Genomic DNA, 17,198 nt, shown 5'->3' with positions numbered 1-17,198 from the left:
ATCTGTGTCCATTTTGGCATAGTAAGTGGTGTTCGCCAACTATCGCTGGCATTCACTGTCATATTCTTCCACGTTCATGATGACTGTAGTTCCACCCTTGTCGGCAGGTTTAATGATGATAGTGTAGTCCTGAGTGAGGTTATTGATGGCTGCCTTCAATCTGGTGGGGAGGTTGCTGTAATTCTTCTTCCTTTTAAATTGACCCACATTCTTCAAGATGGCTTTTTCAAAGGTCAGTATTTTACTGGGGGTCATGGCTGTCGGTGGAGTGAAGGTGGATTTGGGTCTTAGGACTGTATCTCTTGGTGTGGCGATGGACTCATGTTGAAAAAAGGATTGGAGTCTGATTTTCCAGAAGAACTGGTGTAGTTCACCCGGGAGGCGAAAGGAGTCCTCTCGTGGAGTGAGAACAAAGCCCGAGCCCATTATGTCTCGTCTTGGTCTAGTGTCCTGTCCGACAGGTTGACGACTAGGATAATCTGAATGTTTGACTCGTGTCTTCATTGGTTGCCCTCTTTCTGCCTTTGAACCTGCTTGTCATTTTGTCTCCTTCTTCCTCTGCCTTTGCCCCAAAAAGGTTGAGGGTTAGGGTTTTGGAAGAATGGTGGATAGGGTTGCTGCCCCGCGAAGCCTGAGTATCACATCGGGTTGCCAGCTAGAAACGAGAGTCTTTGAAACTACATTTGAAGGGACAGAAGTAACCCCTGTTGGCCTCGGTTGTTGTGGCGGCTATCGCTGCTGGAGTTGCTGTGTGAGGATTGGTAGGATTTGTTGGAAGAGGTAGAGCCATCATCTGAGGAATGGTCATCCCCAGAGGGTCGGTAATCCTGTTTTATGGATGGGTACACGGTCGCGGCGGCGTTGCAAATATTGCGCATTTAAAAAAAATCAATTTTGGACAGATAACGTTTGGCACTAATACCTCCATTTCTCAGCCAAGGGGTCGGAGTATATTCACTATGACGCCTTATATCGGCTTTCCCACACATTTTCAGCCCCAAAAAACGAATCCTGATAGATAAAACAGCAGCTGCAACTATCTATTCAGGTTGCGACCAGCCAATCAGAGCATTCCCGTTGGCACATGCATTTGCGATTCATCGCAAAACCACTGCGAAATATCCACGGCCAGAGATATCACTATAATTTTAAACTTACATTTCTCAAAAACTTCCTAACAGATTTAAACCAAATATGAAAAAGGCACTTCCTTGAACCAACATCTACCTCCCTGCCAAATTTGGCATAAGTCGGTTTGGGCTGTAGGGGTGGTTAAACGTTCCTATGGTAATTAACATTACAAGCACAACCTTATATTGTGCCCCAAATTCCCAGTCACCACTGTATAGATCACCCCTTAACTTTCCCAATCAATAGTACCCACCATGACACTTTTTTTTCGCAAAGCCAGATTGGTCAAACGACGCCAAAGTTATAGCCAAGTCAAAAAATGCTTTTCCTATGGAAACTAGGTCCTAACTTTAATACCTACTGGTAATATATCTATATTAGTTGTGGTAATGACCATAGGAATGTTTTTGATTTGCTAATAACTTTGAGACAATTTGATGAATCTTCACAAAATTTTCCACAAAAAGGTCTCATTCACCTCAGTTCAGCAAAAACAGGGGAGTGAAGGTAAAAAGTGTAGGGAATGCCAGGCCAAGAATGTCTGGTCTAACATTACATCACTCATGACATGTTAAAAGACATCATTGATGACATTACAGAAGACATTTCAATTGACATAAATGATTACACCACTGATGACATCATTGATGAGATCATCCAGTGAATGTGACAGTTTGCTATACACTTTCCATACTGGAATTCATTCAGTGAGCTACACCTAGACCTTATTTTCTACCCTTGCTGTAGTTCTGATGAGCATAACCTTTCACAATATGCAGCACATAAAAAGTATCTGTGAAAGCAGCCACATTTATGTAGCTATTATGCTCTTTTTTACAGGTAAACCAAGAAACAACAGGAGAGGAAGGGCTAGAATAGACACTCCTATACCCCAAATTAATTTTTATAAACAACTAAGGAGTGACTAAATGTGAAAAAAGAATTAACAAACAACCACCTTAGATGAGTGGTTATTATTAAAGTCCCAATAACCCGAACAGGTGTACCCAAAGCAAAGAAGCCCAGTATAGCCACTCAGGGAAAGAGGGGAATTATTTCCTTGTGAAGAAGGACCCTCACTCACCACTATTTGGTGACATGCTTCATCATCGGGTCCCCGCTGGGGTGGCCGAATGCCCCCCCAACCTGATACGACGCCTGAGTTACAGCTGAGCGGGTTGGTGTTGAGTGCAACAGTGCACAAACAAAAAAGTGTATTGATATGTGAGTGCTGGTTAAAAAACACAAAGTTGGTACCCAAAAAATATTTAATTAGGGTCAACCTGTATTAAGTAAAAACAGAGTGTATGGACCAACTAGGTTCTATGTTAGGAAACCTGTGTCCTTAAATGGAGATAAACGGTCAATATGTTTCTGCTGTTATTATGTGCTATTACGCTCAGCATTCGTCAGGACCAAGAAATAGATAAAAAGGCAGGCCTCCCGTGGGGCACTAAATGTGAAAAATTACTTCAACTCACGGTTACTGTCCGTGATCACTCACTGAGTTTCACAGGAGTAGCAAAACATTCGTAAAGGGAGAGAAATTCCCCTTCGGATCTGACGAAGTGGGAACACCTCCACGCGGTGTCAAATTCAGACAAACCCGACTCCCCGCCAGGTACCTACACCTTTGGCAATCGTCACTTCCGGACTGACGATTGCCGAAGGTGTAGGTTCCTGGCGGGGAGTCGCGTTTGTCTGAATTTGACACCTCGTGAAGGTGTTCCCACTTTGTTTATCTCCATTAAAGGACACAGGTTTCCTAACACAGAACCTAGTTGGTCCATACACTCTGCTGTTACTTAATACAGGTTGACCCTAATTAAATATTTTTTGGGTACCAACTTTGTGTTTTTTAACCAGCACTCACATATCAATACACTTTTTTGTTTGAGCACTGTTGCACTCAACACCAACCCGCTCAGCTGTAACTCAGGCATCGTAGCACGCTGGGGGGGCATTCGGCCACCCCAGCGGGGACCCGATGATGAAGCATGTCACCAACTAGTGGTGAGTGAGGGTCCTTCTTCACAAGGAAAGAATTCCCCTCTTTCCCTGAGCGGCTATACTGGGCTTACCTTGTCCCCAATAGCCACCATCCCCCCCAAAAAATTATTTGCTTTGGGTTCAGCTGTTCGGGTTATTGGGACTTTAATAATAACCACTCATCTAAGGTGGTTGTTTGTTAATTCTTTTTTCACATTTATTCACTCCTTTTTTACAGGTATTCACACACATAAGAAATGTAATGTCTCTGTAGACATCAATGTACTCAGCAATTTATTGAACGCTGAATACTGTTCAAAAGAGTGTTCGGTCATTATTTACCTTAATGAGTTGTACCTGTGAATTAGCTTGTCTGACATAGAATCGTAAGTCAGCAGCTTGAGATATATGCATTAGCTACTGCTAAGGCATGCACATCCAGGTTCTATTCACAACTTCACAACCCTCTGTAGTTTCTAAAAATGCCTTACACATATACGTGAAATTAGCAGATGCCATATTCCATTAAAATGCTTACATAACTTACTGTGACTTGAACCATTTGCTAGTGAGTTACCCATACGTTATACCTTCTTCAACAATTTATAATGTGTCATAGTTTTTACTGAGTTTCTGGAAATAATCATCTGCACCTTGTAAATCTCTAGTTTATATAAAAATTGTCGATAGCACTAATTGTCAACTCTCTAATGTCAGCGTGTGCCCAAAAACCCACAGGTAAATATGTATTGCAAGAATAAGCTTTAGTTTTTCTCACATATTTTGTCAACAAGACTTTGATTTAAGTCAAAATCTATTTGAAGTGTACATCTGCGATTCACATGAGTAACGCTTACTCTCTACCTTGTTTAAATGAAGTACTGTTTGCACTTAAAAATGTTCTAGTAGTTAAACGAGCAGTTGCACCATATAACTTTTTCAATAGTAAATTAGACTTGTCTCCAGGAGTACACTATTTCTATTTGTATATGGACACATATGCATACACTCATCCTACGTTGGATTTGTTTGGTTGTCATTTACTACATATTTTGTTTTCTAAAATGATCCAGCAATTTCTAGAGTGATTTGAGAACTAATAGCTTGAATGATGTCATCAGTGATTTTAGACAGTGGTGTTTGCAATTTTGTAGTTAGTTATACATAAGTCAGATATTCCCTAGGAAGACCATTTTTTGTTTTGCTAATAACTTCAGCACTGTTTAATTAATCTTATGAAATATTTCATTAAAAAAATCTCATCCACTTCAGCTCCTTCCTGGAAAGTTTGGGGTGACTTGTAAAGTCAGGCAGAGAAAAACAGGGGGCTCCCAAAATACTTTCATTCCACTATATTTTCTATTAGAAAAATTAAAAAACAATATACCCAAAACGGCTGAACAGAATTACAACAAATTTGGCAGAAAGCTGGGTATCCAGAAAGCATCCTTTTTGTGATTTGGTGTAAATCTATTTAGTCATTTTTGAGAAGTTAATGTTTAGGATCTATTGACATATTAACAATTTATCTAGCAACTCTTCTGCAAGAATTCCACGGTTGCAACGCTGTTTTCCCATAAACTGGGTTGCTCCCACAGGATTATGAGTCTCGCGGGAGCAAGCTATCTGATTGGCTGGCTGAAACTTGAAAGAAATTGTTGCAGGTCCTATTACCGGACATGGAGACTCAGTCCCTGTGTCCTAAAAATGTTAAATAAATTCGATTTTAGGGATCAGGGTAGGGGTGTCCTGATACCCTTGACCGTTATGAAGGCAAGTGATTTACAATGAGAGACTGAGACAAAAGAATACCACACTTATCACTCTAGTGGGTGCTGGTTCAGCTATGAATACAGTGGTGCACGAATCTGGAAGATCTGTCATCTTAATCTTCCACACCAGAGAAGCTCCATCAACAATAAAAAGGCATGATTCAGCACCCACCCTTTGTCTTTTTTTGTAATGACATACAGGTAATTTAAAAAGTAGGGAATTTAAGCATTATTTTAAAGATATAATGCACAGACTCAAAGGAATTATTCCTTTAAAATGTGATTTCTTTAGTCAGGATCTCATTTTTTATTAAAAAAAAACTTCTTTTATTTTGTAGTAGCCAACATGTTTCGTCCCAATGGGACTTCTTCAGGGCTTCAATTAGTTTATCCTCTGTCTAATATAGTAATAAATTGAGCCTTCCCTGGTCAGAATAAGGGAGTCACCTTAATCTTGGAATACACAAACATGAGATGGAAGGTGCACACAATTATAGTCCAAAAGAAAGTGGTGTATTTTATATCTTCTTCTTTATTTAACAGTATTCGTCAGATACAGGCACAGCCAACGCGTTTCGTTCCATTTGCCTTGTGGAACTTCGTCAGGGCGAATCAATTCAGTTTGAAGTTGTCAACCTATTCGGACAGAATCGTGTGGATTAAACAGCAGATGGCAATTGTTGGTCAGAGGCATATGACCTTCATATATTATAAGGCGGTGTTCACACTAGGTGCGAGTGAGTCAGCCCAGTAGGTGTCCCAACGTTATGTTCAATAATTTTCAGAGTTTGGCAGATTTCACGGACTCGATACAATGGTATTTCGAAGTTGAGCAAATGCCCACCGGGGAGTCTAGTGGTTCCCAGGGGAAATTTCTTATTGTCCTCGTAATTTTATTCTCCGGAAAGGGCATAGAGTGAAGGTGTAGAAGACACCGGTCTGCAGTGTGGCGCGGTGTTCGTGGTAATAACCACCGAGCACCTGTAGTCGGGTGCTCGGGTTCAGTAATCTTGCTCGTAGCGGCGTCCAAACTCTGAAAATTATTGAACATAACGTTGGGACACCTACTGGGCTGACTCACTCGCACCTAGTGTGAACACCGCCTTATAATATATGAAGGTCATATGCCTCTGACCAACAATTGCCATCTGCTGTTTGATCCACACGGTTCTGTCCGAATAGGTTGACAACTTCAAACTGAATTGATTCGCCCTGACGAAGTTCCACAAGGCAAATGGAACGAAACGCGTTGGCTGTGCCTGTATCTGACGAATACTGTTAAATAAAGAAGAAGATATAAAATACACCACTTTCTTTTGGACTATAATTGTGTGCACCTTCCATCTCATGTTTGTGTATCTCTGATTTACACACCTATTGGTAGCAGGTGTAGGAAGAAGTTTGCACCATCCAGAATTTAGAACGATAGGATCCGTAGTGCTTGACCTGGTCTGCTGCCTTGGTCTTTTGGAACTTAATCTTGGAATACTCTAGGTTCTTCAAAAATCCCAGTATGTGGTAGTGTAGTACCTGGAATAATAAATCCTCTTGTGGCCCTTCATAATTATTTATCGAGATGAAACGACAAGAGCGATTCACATGAAGATTGCAATACCAAACAGGTCTCCCCCCAATGAGCAGTCATTTCCCACAGCTCACAGCCTTCAGCCTTCCAGCAGCAGGCAAAAGCCATGCACGAGTAGTGGTGGGTCGCAAATGTGTCAAAAAAAGGTTGTTACTTTATGTTAAAAAAAACATACAAATTCACTGAAAAAAACAAAGGTTAAAGTTGGATTTGTGAGTCCGCTTTAGAAAATCAAGAGTGGAATGATTCTTGTATGAATGATTTAGATTTGGACAATTTGAAATATGTCATTGTGAAAGGTTGGCCGGAAAAGAAGAATTTATCTTCATCATTAGCAGATTATTTTTGTGTGAGAGAAGAATTGTGTATTGAAGATGACAAGATCTTTAGGGTAAAACGTTCGGTTCCTCCTTCTAGTCTAAGATCTAAAATAATAAATTTGGCACATGAGGGTCATTTAGGCCGAAATAAAACTAACACCAGACTTCGTCACTGGTACTGGTGTCCTGGCATGGACCATCAGGTTGAATGTGTTGTGAAGGATTGCTGGCAGTGTGCCAACAATGATAAGTCTAAGAAAACGTATTCAACACCAATTTCAGCTGTAGAAATACCTATTGAACCATGGACGAAGTTGTGATTGGATATAGCTGGTCCATTTGAGTTGTTAAACCAAAGGGAACGTTATGTTATCTTACTTGTGGATTATACTTCCAAATGGGTAGTGACTAAGTGTGTTCCATCAGTCAGCACTCAAACTGTTGTTGATTTTCTAAAGGATGAATTCACTATTTATTTATTTAGGAAGTTTTCTATAGCGCTGTCAAGACCCGGAGGTAGCAGAGCGCTTTACAGTAATAGAATGACAAAAATCTGTATAAACATATGCATAACATAAACATAAACATGAACATAACATATGTAAGGTATAAGCATTCAAAGATTGACATTGTAAGCGGAACATGGGTGAGTTGCCGAGCTTCTTTGGTTGTGGGATTCACTGTAGTCACATAGTTCAGGGGTTGCTTGCTGACCCCGGTTATCCGCAGCCAAGGGAGCGGATCAGGAACAAGGATTTGAGTTGCCTTTTGAATTCCACAAAAGAAGGAATAGTTCTGATGTGCGGGGGATGGAGTTCCAGATTTTGGGGGCGTTTCCAGTGAAGGAGCAGTCCACTGTTCTTTTCTTTCTGGTTTTGGGTAGGATGAGCAGGAAGGAGTTAGAGCTTCTCAGATTCCTGGCTTGGCCTGCTTTTTTGAGTTTATTTGCCAGGTATTCGGGTTTGCCGGTATGGAGGGCTTTGTGTGTTAGGCAGGCCGTTCAGAAGTTACTACGCATTTCTACTGGGAGCCATTTGAGTTCCTTGAGTGCTGGGGAGATGTGATCCGATTTTTTGATGCCGGTAATCATTCTAGCTGCAGCATGTAGTGTTGTTTTGATCGGTGCCAAGTTTGATTTCGGGATGCCTGTTAGGATTGCGTTCCCATAGTCTAGCCTTGACAGTACCAGAGATTGAGTGGCCAGTTTGAGATCCTTGTTAGGAATGTAGGGTTTGATCTTGTTCAACAGTCTGAGGTTAAAGAAAGCACCTTTGGCTGCATTCTTGATGTGTTTTACCATGTTTAGTTTGGGGTCTATGATGATGCCAAGAGATTTAACAGAGTCGGCTAGAGTAAGATTTCCTTTAAGCGCATCAATAGCTTTTAGCCATTCGGTGATTTGCGGGTTGTCTTCCTTGTTCGAGATGAGGAGTGTCTCAGTTTTGTCTGGATTCAGTTTCAAGTGATTGAATGTCAGCCATTGGGGGGATTCTGAGGAGATTCCCAAAACTCTCATTACCGATAATGGTACACAATCTGTGTCTTCAGATATGGAACAATTTCTTTCTAGTTTTTTTTTTTTTTAATATTTTTATTTGCATTTTTAAAACAGTGCGACACATTGTCAGGCAAAAATACAAAGTAAATTGAGCACAGTAGTCCTTCATCAGAAACCATTATGATTATATCACAGGTATAATTACATCTCATTCCATCAATCGCAATGACATGGGCTGTCAGCAAGTGCATTATTTCCAATGCATCAGTCCGAATCAGAGCTGGAACTATCATCATCTGAGGGTGGCTCACAAATGTCCCCTCTATATTTATTCCATGCCCCCCAGATCCTACTCCATTTATTGGGACAACCTCTATTACAGAACACTGCCCATTCTGAAATCATCGCTGCATCCATATCTTGCTTCCAAGCCACTAGCGTAGGTGACTCCATCCCGCCCCATTTATGCACTATATTCCTCTTTGCCATCATCATACCCAGTGTCATCCAACCCTGTTCCGACCGTGTGAGGTCATTGGGTTCCCATATATTTAAAAGGCAACGTCTAGGGTCTGGCAGTATGGAAATTTCTTCCGATTGAGACATGGTTCGCATCACTTGAACCCAGTAGAGTGCAATTCTTGGGCAGTCCCATATTGTGTGATAGAAGGTCCCTACTTCGCCACATCCCGCAGGCAGTATGGGTGTGCAATCCGTTTCATCTTATGCAATGTGTCTCTAGTGTAATATGATCTGTGTAATATGCGTAGTTGTACCAACCGGAGACGCAAGGAGATACCCACTTCTTTCTGAGACGCAATCGCCTCTTGCCACTCAGAGTCATCAATGTCTCCACAATCATGCGACCATTTCTCCTGTAAGGCCACTAATGGGTCAGGTAAATTATTTATTAGCTTACGATACGTCGCCTTTGATGGCATATAGTCTGTGAGTAGTCTGTCCTCGAGAGGGGATGCCTCTGGGATGTCCTTTTCAGGTGTCAGTGTTGTTGTTAATGCATGACGTATCTGCATATATCGAAAATGTTCTGATGGTGCCAGATCATATTGTTGTCGCAGTGTCTCAAAGGGTAGCATGTGTCCCTTCTGCCATAGATCCCCAATGGTTGAGATGCCTATAGCATCCCAACGGTCAAAGCCCTTGGATTGTCTGAGTTTCCCCAGCTTCTTTGTGTCCCATAACGGAGTTAACTGTGTCAACACTCCCTGCCATCCCAACCTGGTCAGTGCCACGTGCCATATAGTGAGTGTGTGTTGTATTGGGCCAAACTTTGTGACGATTAGGGATTTATCATAAAGGGGGGCCAGCATACCAGAGAACTCCAACTGTGCCCTGTCTGCCTTCAGAGCTGGTTCGGACTGTGGGAGATGCAGCCACTGGTTAATAACCTTCAATTGTGATGCCCAGTAGTAAAGGCCGATGTCCGGGAGCGCTATGCCTCCGTCGTACCAGCTTCCTGTTAGCTTGGCCTGCGCTATACGTGCAGCTTATGACCCCACAATAACACCGAGAATTGTGCTGCAATTGTTTTAAAATAGGTGGCATGAACGGGCTATGGTGTATTTTCTAAAATATAGAGAAAGCGGGGTAAGTCCATCATTTTTAAAAGTGCTGCCTTGCCCAGCAGGGTCAGCGACAGCGATTCCCAATGCCGTATGTCACGTTTAAGACGATCAAGGGGGGGTTGTAGGTTATGTTCATGGAAGTCAACCGGGCTAGCTGTGATGTATATTCCTAGATACTTAAACCCACCGTGATATATATTCCTAGATACTTAAACCCACCGTCTGCAGTCCGCAATGGACAGCCGCCTGGTAAACGTGGTGGGGGCCAGTGCAGTATGTACATGGTGGATTTAGACCAGTTAATCGAGTAGCCAGATGCTCGGCCGTAGGCTGTGCAGACATCCAGAAGAGTATTAATAGAATGCTTGGGAGAGGTGAAATATAATAGGATATCATCTGCGTATAGGGATATTCTATCTTCCCAATCATCGGTCCAATGGAGGCCCCTGATAGTAGGCTCCCATCTTATCCATTCCGCCAAAGGTTCCAAAACCATGGCAAACAGTAAAGGGGACAGTGGGCAACCCTGACGCGTGCCTCTGGACAGGGGAAAGTCTGATAAGATGTGGCCATTAGCAGTGACATGCGCCATGGGCTTCTCATACAACAAGCGGATCCAGGCACAGCACTGTGGGCCAAACCCAAAATGGCGTAGTACCGCAAATAGGAAGGGCCAGTGGACCGTGTCAAACGCCATATGCGCGTCCAGGGATAGTATTACAGCTGGTTCCCTAAGATATTCCGCGCGTGCCAGTACACCATGTACTCTCCTTAAATTGAGCGCTGTGTTCCTGTCGGGCATAAAGCCAGACTGGTCTTTATGTATGAGTTTGGGCAGATGGGACGTGAGACGCAGCGCCAACAATTTAGCAAGTATTCTAGCCTCGTCGTTTATGAGGGAGATCGGGTGATAGGACGTACACTGGCCAGCCGGCTTCCCTGGTTTTAATATAGCTACAATAGTAGCCGTGCGTTGATCCAATGGAAGTTCCCCAGCCTCTAGGCTTTCTTTAAACATATTCAGCAGACGTGGTGCAATTGTGCCTGTCAACTGTTTGTATAATTCAACTGGTATACCATTAGGTCCTAGTGCCTTATCCGCCTGTAGTGCTTTACTAGCTAACTGCACCTCATCGGTCGTGAGGTCTTCGTCTAAGGCTTGTGCTTCTGCCGCAGTTAATGTAGGCATTTTAAGGTCTTTAATGTAGGTGTATGCCTCTTCCTCCAAGATAGTGGATGTAGAGGAGTATACCGTCATGTAGTGCTGTGCTAGCATGTGAACTATTGTATGTGGATCCCTAGTAGGGTTCCCTCCCTCCACCGTAAGTTGTGCTATCCACCTGTCCCGTCTGTCACGTCTGTCCAGCCACGCGAGTAATTTGCCCGCCTTGTCACCTACCTCATAAATTTTGTGTCGTGTATGGGCCATTTGCTGCTTGACCCCCTCAGTTAGGTGTGCTCTGTGTTGGTGCTGTGCTACTTGCAAACTGTGTGCCGTTGTGGGGTTCGGGTCGGCCGCATGCTGTGTCTCTGCCTCAGCTACTGCTGTTTCTAAAGCGAGCAGTTCCGTTTGCCCTGTACGTTTGTGCGTTGTGATGGAGACTATTGCTTGCCCTCTAATCACTGTCTTGTAGGCCTTCCATAGTGTAATAGATGAGGTCACGGAATCAGTGTTGTCTTGGAAGTAATGTTTCGTCCCCGCCTTCAGCTCTTTCCTGATCTTATGATTGTGAAGGTAGCCAGAACGGATCGAGTAGGTCCGACTCCGTTTGGGCTGATGATGTGCATAACTAATCAACAGAGGAGAGTGATCTGAGATGCCCCGTGGCCTGATTTCTACATTTACAACAGTGCCGGGGCCCCCCACAGAGCCCAGAAAATAATCAAGTCTAGTGAGACTATTATGCACGCTGGAATGATAGGTGAATTGGCGTTCCAGAGGATTATACTTCCTCCAACGGTCCACGAGTACCATAGCCGTCAAGAAGCCCCCCAACTGTGATGCACCCGACGCATCTAACCTGAGAGGGACTCTGTCCACTAGGTCAGTGCTTTCCAAACTGTGTGGCGTGACACGTTACTGTGTTGCGCCTCACACGTAGGTGTGTTGCGAGATGCGATGACGTAGGCCGCCCGCCGGCCGGCCGATATGAGGCCGGGGAATGAGCCTTCTCACTCAAGGATTGCGACGTGCACACGACACAGGGGAAGGCGGAAGGCAGAGCAGCTGCGGAGAGGAGCCTCGTGATCTGGAGCTCGAACCCGAACTATACAGCAGGTAAGCTCCTTATAGTCCGCCTAAAAGTAGTGACATCACCAGTATACCGAGGGCGCTCACACACCAATACACCCTCCGTACAGATAGTCACTGTTATTACGTTGCCCTGTTTCTCGATTGGTTTGAAGACTCAATCGCCTGCCGCCTAGAAGTTTGTTTCTGGGTGGAGCGCTATCCTGTTGGCCATAGTACTGCTTATTAAGTATTGCAGGCACATGAACATCACCCGATTGAGCCATATTATCCGAGAGTCATGGATTGTTATTACACCTCAGGGAGATTCTAATCTAAGGGACTGTGCAAGTCAGGTGATACAAAGTCACCTTGCCCCCTGTGCTGCGACCTCATGAAAGCGGAAGTATCCTCACGTCTAGATACCACAACGCGTCATGGTTATTCAGAGTAGACATGCATGAGTCACCGACAGAGATGTGCTCTTTGACTATGTTCCTTCTGCCCTCTGTTTCACTCGATTTTCGTGCCCTTCTGCCCTCTGTTGCCCTCGTTTTTCGTGCCCTTCTGCTGCCCTCGTTTTTCGTGCCCTTCTGCCCTCTGTTGCCCTCGTTTTTCGTGCCCTTCTGCCCTTTGTTTCCATTGTTTTTCATGGCCTTATGCCCTCTGCTGCACCTGTTTTTCGTACCCTTCTGCCCTCTGTTTCAATTGTTTTCCCCTTTTTCTTCGTGCCCTTCTGCCCTCTGTTACCCTAGTTTTTCGTGCCCTTCTGCCCTCTGTTGCACATCGTTTTTCATGCCCTTCTGCCCTCTGTTGCACACGTTTTTCGTGCCCTTCTGCCCTCTGGTTACCTTGTTTTTGTGCCCTTCTGCCCTCGATGACGTCATAATCATGTAATCCCACAATAGTGTTGCGATGCAACATTTTTGCTCATCCATCCACCCATACACCCATCCATGCATCCATCCATACAGTACTACAAATGTAATGTCCATACAGCCATCCATTCATCCATCCGCCATCCATTCATCCACCCAGCCATGCATACACCCATCCATTCATCCATCCGCCATCCATTCATCCACCCACCCATGCATCCATCCTCCAGCCATTCATCCATCCATCCACCCACCCACCCACTCACCACACACACATCCTTCCACCCAACTTTCATTTATGCATCCATCCACCCTGACATCCGCCACCCATTTATCCCCCCAAGCCCCCCTTGGGTGGTTTGTGCTCGCTCGCTGCGCTCGCTCGCGTTACCGTGTCCCTGAAAATGTTTTCACAAGATGGTGTGTCACCAACATGGAGAGTTTGGAAAGCTGTGCACTAGGTTATCAGCCACCAAATTGAAATCTCCCCCAATAAGCAGGTCACCTTCCGGGAGCCCCAGTAGGAAAGTGCTGAGGTCCGCTAAGGCCGTCGCCTGTAGGGCTGGTGGTACGTAGACCAAAACAATATTAAAAGGCTTCCCTTCCCACTGTGCGTGTATCGCAGCAAATGTACCTGCTTTGTCAGATTTAACAGACTGTATGAGTAAAGGGAATTGTTTTTTTACCAGGATACCAACTCCTCTAGATCCAGAGGTGAATTCAGAGTGGGCCATCATCTTAAAACCCCAACTGTCCATTGCCTTCGTAGCCGTGCCAGTGAGGTGTGTTTCCTGTAAGAGCACCACTGCCGCACCTCCCCTTTTAATGCATTTCAGAACCAGGCCTCGTTTAATTTTGTCACCTAGGCCTCGAACATTCCAAGTGAGTATAGATAGGGACGGGGTTACCCCATCAGAGCCTTCCCTTAAAACAGCGTGCGAGTCAACCCCCATCATCAGACTTAGAGCTTTCAGGGCCCTTGTAGAACTGTGTGGGAATGAGGTGACAATCAGTTTCTGCGACCCATAACACTGTGCCGTTCATTGCATATCTAAGCATTGCATGAACATAGAACATAAAAAACAACAAACTTACCCCCCCTCCAATCCCCCTCCCTGCCTCCCTGCCTTGTGGACTCCAAAATGCCCGCCACCCCAACTCAGCAGAGTGCTCACTATCCCTGTCAAAAAACATTGTTGCTTATGAGAGCATGGGGGGTGAAAGTCAGAGGAGGACCAGATAGAGCCCCAACAGTTCCAGAGTCCCGGCTCATCACCAATAGTCTCGTCAGTAAGTAGGGGAGGTGAATCCCAACCAGCAATGTTCAACATTATAAGACACAGTTTACAGAGGAAAAAGATAAGTACTTCCCTTGTGCCTGCAGGGCTCATTCCCCAGAGTCTTTGGCATGCTGTTCCCATCTCTCTCCTCCTGCTCGGTTTCCTCAGCTTCATCAGTCTTTCCTTGCCGTCTACGCCGCCCTTTCTGTCTGCCGGACCCCTCCGCTGGATGCCACCATTCGAGTCAGTCATGTGCCTCCTCCGGAGTATCAAAGAACCAGGTTTTTTTTATCAGCCACCACTCTGAGGCGCGCTGGGAAGAGCATGGAATAGGGCAATTTGCGAGATCTCAGTGTCTTTTTCACCTCAAGGAAACTCCTGCATCGCGCTGCCACCGCCGTCGTGTAGTCAGGGAAAATTGAAATTTCGGAATTCTGGATCCGTATGGGTGGTGCCACCCTCGCCATTTGCAGAATAGCGTCACAATCCCTGAAATTGAATATACGCGCCAGGACAGGTCTTGGTCGTTCCCCAGGGCGCGGGCGTCCACCTAGTACCCTGTGTGCCCGCTCCACAGAGAAGAAATTAGAGAGGACTTTTGGTTGCAGTGTGTTTTTCACGAGATCCTCCACATACAGGTCCATGGCGGGTCCCCCTTCCGATTCCGGAAGGCCAATTATGCAAATATTGTTGCGTCTGGAGCACCCTTCTTGTTCGTCCATCTTGTCCGCCAGTAGTTTGTTGTCTTCCTCCAATTGCGTTACGCGTTTAAGCAATAATGCAGTGTCTGAGGTGAGTGACGTCGTGACCTGTTCCACCGCAGTGACCCTAGACGACATTTTTTGCAGGTCTGCCCGCAGAAGCGTCACGTCCGTCGAAATCGTACCCACTGTGGTTTGTACCTGATGCAGGGCCACCATAATGTCCTCCAACGTTATTGCGGGAATACTACCTCCCTCCGCACCTTTTGCACTAGTCCTCTTTTGCTCTGGCAGTGGGGGAAAGTCCTTAGCGTAGGCAAATTTATCAAGATTGCTTTGTTGGGTCCCACGATTACCTCTGCCGCTCATTGTGAGAGGAGCGATGACCACTGCTCCAGGCCACTCTAGGGAAGCTTGACGGGTGCTTCGTTGGTGTTTCAATACTCCAGGCCGAGTGGAGGGCAACAAGTCCTGGCACACGAATCAATGCAGGTTCAGTCGCACCCAGCTTTGGTTCCAAGATACGGGCAGCTCTCCGCCTTGCCCCGTCCCCCGCACACGCGGTCAGTGCGCCGTGGAGGCACTCAAAACAGGCCCTGTGGTACAAGCAGCGTCTGTCCAGCCACCTTACCGTCAGTTTGGTACCTGCAGGGGCCCAACATCCAGTTCTGTGCCTCTCCCAGCACAGGTCAGCCCAGTTTTATTGTTCGCAGGTGGGGGGGGGGCGTTGCTGCAGATGATAGTCGTAACTAGCCCAAGGGTCGCTGCGCCACAAAAATCGGCAGGATAGTAGGTAAGCGTCTGAAGCCGCTGATCCACACAGAAGGGCGAATTCGGGCAATGATAGGCCTTGGCGCCAGTGGGAGATCCTCGGGCTCTGCGCCTCTTCAGGCCGTAAGTGTGGCGTTTATTTATTACTATATCGCCCTGTCGGTGTGATGGGGGCAAGGCCGGGCGGGGGAAGGCGCCTTGAGGGGCAGCTGCACCACTCACCAACCGCGGGCCGTCTCAGCTGCACGCTGTAGTCCGGTGCGCCGCTTGTCGACTGTGCCTCGCGCCGTGCCTTACTGGTGGGCCTCAAAAATCGAGGCCGGTGCTCGCAACGCGGCTGCAGGCCGCAAACTCTCCTTCGATGCTGCTTCCGGCTCCGAGGTCGCAGAGGTCTCGGAGTTGGATCGTTGAACGCAGGTTCACCTCCGCCACAGATATTTCGAGCGCGGGGCTATACTGGAGCAGGATAACTGGCCGGATATGTATGGGGAATCGGTCTCACCCTCGGAGCTTCACTAGGTTACGGCCATCTTGGTTAGCTGCCGGCCACGCCCCCCAATTTCTTTCTTGTTTAGCAATTATCCATTTTAAAACTGCCCTGTATTCACCACAAGCTAATGGTTTAGCTGAAATTATGAACAGAATTGTGAAGAGTTGCGCACAACGTGCAATTCAAAATAGAACATCTTTGAAAGTGGCTCTGAGAGAAACTTGGTGGGCACATAGAGTGACACCTAATAGTGTTACGAATGCTTCTCCTTTTTCTGCACTCAGAGTTAGAAAACCACATTGTAAACTGAATCCTGTTTGGTTAGGACTAGATAGTACCATCAGCGATCAACTTTCAGTAACAGATATCACTCAGAGAAACAAAATTTACCAAGATAAATACAAGGCTAATTTTGATAGCACACACAGAACGAGAACAATTACTTGGAATATTGGTGATACTGTCCTAGTTAGAGACCTGGTTTTGTAAGAAAGGGTCACTCTAAATTCATGGGTTCATTTAAAATTTCATTTGTCAGGAAAAATGTAGTTGTTTTAGATTCTGGGGATGTCTGGAACATGTCCTGCCTAATCAAAGTTGATAATTTCAGAAATTGCAGACTTTCTCACTGTGTGGGATGTAATCTATCTCAAAACACACCAATTTATACTTTTACAAGGATTAGAACAAGACCAGTTTGGCACAAGGATTTTGTAATGCATTCTCGTTTAATTCTATTTGTTATTATTCTGTAATGCTGACTGTTTGATTAATTTTGTATATGCAATTTTTCCTTCTTAATGTTTATTTCTTCCTTTGTTTTTTTTGTAAAAATGTGTTTCTTTATGTAGTAAGGGAGATGTGTTATGGTTAATCTAACATAGGAATGTTTGCTGTCATTTTTTTATGTCATTGCTGTGACAATGTTATGTTCTAGATTCATATGCCTGATGTTCTGTGTAGAATC

The sequence above is a fragment of the Lissotriton vulgaris genome, chromosome 4_1 (genome assembly GCF_964263255.1).
Source record: "Lissotriton vulgaris chromosome 4_1, aLisVul1.2, whole genome shotgun sequence".
Taxonomy (NCBI): Eukaryota; Metazoa; Chordata; class Amphibia; order Caudata; family Salamandridae; genus Lissotriton; species Lissotriton vulgaris.
The sequence above is the reverse complement of the archived record's forward strand: the minus strand, read 5'-3'. Positions refer to the sequence as shown.